Here is a 2,948-nt window from a genome sequence, read left to right as displayed (position 1 = left end):
TAAACCAGCCAGGGTCTAATGGGGAGATTTATCAGGAAGTGGTGGGGAGCAGGAAACGTTCAATGGTAACAGTTTCAATTCTTGGCATCGACAAAGGGTCTCAACTGGTGGTCGGAGCAGGTGACACCGGGGACAATGGGCCAAGGGTCTGATTCAGTAAACAGCAGCTTCAGCTGCTCAACACGCAGTTTACAGCACCAGAAGAAAAAGCAGTTGTGGGACCACAACTGAGAGCCTGCATAGTGGTGAGTGTGTTAGGTTAAGGCTGGGGAGAGACACTCTACTCTTCCATGAAGTCCCAGTGTTATGAAGTTGGGCTGTGGGCCACAATCATGGAAGGGTCAGGAACAGAAGGGAAGCCAGGAAGGAGGATCGATGAGTCAAGACTGAGAAACGAGTCAGGAGCTAGGAAGAAAAAGTCAGGAGAGAGAGAGAAAAGGAACACCCCAGAAATGAAGAGTCCAATCCTAAAGGCTCTAGCACTGGCAATCTGCTTGTACCGCTGGCGCTGGGTGTTGCAAATGTGCCATAAAGCACATTTACAGCACCTGGAGAGGAGGGTGCACTGAGCCTCGGTGGTGGGAGGAGGATGACGACAAGCCACCGGCAGTACAGCTTTTCAGGGTGGAGGAAGGCGTTCCGGGGGAGGGTGGGATGGGGGAGGGACCAGCCCGGGGGACCGAACTGGCTGAGCTTTCCTCCACTGGATCCTATGCCCTGCATTGGACTGCAAAGTCCGACATGGGGCTTCTCCAACGTGAGTAGCCCCATTGTGAGGCCTGCAGCTTACCTGGGGGGAAGGGGACTTTTGCCTCCCTGGTCCCTCTGGATAAATGGTTGGCAACCTTCAGTCTGGAAAGACTATGGTATAAGCCTACAGCACCTGGTATTCCCGGGCGGTCTCCCATCCAAGTACTAACCAGGCCTGACCCTGCTTAGCTTCCAAGATCAGACAAGATCAGGGATGGAAAGACTATGGTATAAGCCTACAGCACCCGGTATTCCCAGGCGGTCTCCCATCCAAGTACTAACCAGGCCTGACCCTGCTTAGCTTCCGAGATCAGACAAGATCAGGGATGGAAAGACTATGGTATAAGCCTACAGCACCCGGTATTCCCAGGCGGTCTCCCATCCAAGTATTAACCAGGCCTGACCCTGCTTAGCTTCCGAGATCAGACGAGATCGGGAGATAGTGTTCAGTATAGGGAGATGGTTGGCAACCTTCAGTCTCAAAAGACTATGGTATAAGCCTAGAGCACCCAGAATTCCCAGGCGGTCTCCCATCCAAGTACTAACCAGGCCTGACCCTGCTTAGCTTCCAAGATCAGACGGGATCGGGAGATAGTGTTCAGTATAGGGAGATGGTTGGCAACCTTCAGTCTCGAAAGACTATGGTATAAGCCTACAGCACCCGGTATTCCCAGGCGGTCTCCCATCCAAGTATTAACCAGGCCTGACCCTGCTTAGCTTCCAAGATCATACAAGATCAGGTATCTGCAGGGTACCAGCCATTTTGGCACCCAGCAGTGCTGGGGAGGATAGGATTGGGTTGGAAGAGATCTTGTGGCTCAGATAAAGACCAAGCTCCTGACTCAGACTTGCAAGACTCTTTTGGGGTAAAGGGTAAGGAGAGAATCCGTGGGGTAGGAGAACCAACAAATAAGAATTTTGATGGGTGTATTGTTAAAATAGCCACAATCCTTCTCTTTCCATGTGCACCTGCTGACGTGATGGAGAGACCCAGAGAGATGCATGAAGATGGAAACTGCTACCTTGAGGCATCACCTCTTCACACATGCCTCCTTAACACGGCTCAGCCCTTCAGCTCCAGCAGTGGCCAGTCTCCTGCTGTGTTCACGTGCCGGCTGGATCGAGAGAGACACAGTCTCTGTCTGCGTTGCTGAGTGACTCGATACGACGTGGAACAGCTGTTTGGTGGAAAGCAATCTCCTGCGGGTGGAAGCGGGGAGAAGGGAGGTGGGGGGGTTTGAGCCGTTCAGTGGATAATTATATCTGTGTGGGCTACAGCCTTCGCTCACAGTCAAACCTACGGGTCGTGAGAAAAAGAGCAAAGCTGTCAGGCCCAATCAACAACCCTGCCTCTGACAACCTTCTTTTGCCAGTGGGGTGGGGAGTCTGTGTTGGGGGGGGGGGACAGAAGATGTACCACCATGGCAACATGGGATAGGGTGTGGGTGGTAGAAGCGAGAACGAAGAATATGAAGAATGAACCTCAAAAGGGGCAGAAAAGTATCCCCACTGGACTAATCTCTCCATTGGTAGCATCTTAAGAAGATGTTCCGTCGGCATTGCAGAACTACTGTCTTAGAGACTAGTTCCTGTGAACATTCTCAGATGCTTCACCCTTATGGGGAGCCTTGAAAGTCACTTTGAAATTTTGCTGCACGTAGACAGCTCCCCTGATCACTGGTTCACTGATCACAGTTCACTGGTCTTCTAGAAGCTTCCTCAGGTGTCACTCCTGGTGATGAAGGCTGAAATGCACTTATGCAGAGATTAGCATGGTGACTGAGTAGCTACTTTGCATTGCACAAGGTCCCTGGTTAGTTCCCTGGTATCTCCAGGTAGGGCCGGGAGTGACCCTAGTCTGAAATGCTGGAGATGTTTAAACCGATCATTGCAGACAGAACTCTCCCAGATGGCCTTATCAGTTGATAACAGATTTGTATGTTATTTGTTCACTTTTAAAAAAAATTTCAGTGCAAGGGCTGAAACCAGCCAGGTTGAACACACATCCACTCCCATGGAAGGGTCCAGCTGGCTGACCTCTGAAGCCCCCAAAATGTCCGTCGCACCAGCTTCTAAGCACCTTCCACTGGGCAGCAGCTTACCAGGTGATGGTGGGGAGAACTGGATGCTCTGCTCAGTGCTAGTGCTATTTTAAAGTTCCCATGATCCACCATAGGAGGTGGGCATAGCACAAAGCA

The 2,948-nt window shown here is 51.4% G+C and overlaps 1 pseudogene; it reads right to left on the bottom strand.

Moving 5' to 3' along the window:
* Nucleotides 1-1,095: 1,095 nt before the first annotated feature.
* Nucleotides 1,096-1,218, bottom strand: LOC136633919 (5S ribosomal RNA; annotated as a pseudogene).
* Between the last annotated feature and the right edge of the window lie 1,730 nt (nucleotides 1,219-2,948).

This window comes from Tiliqua scincoides, chromosome 13 (assembly GCF_035046505.1).
Source record: "Tiliqua scincoides isolate rTilSci1 chromosome 13, rTilSci1.hap2, whole genome shotgun sequence".
NCBI classification, from domain to species: domain Eukaryota; kingdom Metazoa; phylum Chordata; class Lepidosauria; order Squamata; family Scincidae; genus Tiliqua; species Tiliqua scincoides.
Note: the sequence above shows the minus strand (reverse complement) of the source record. Positions and strands in the feature narration are given on the sequence as shown.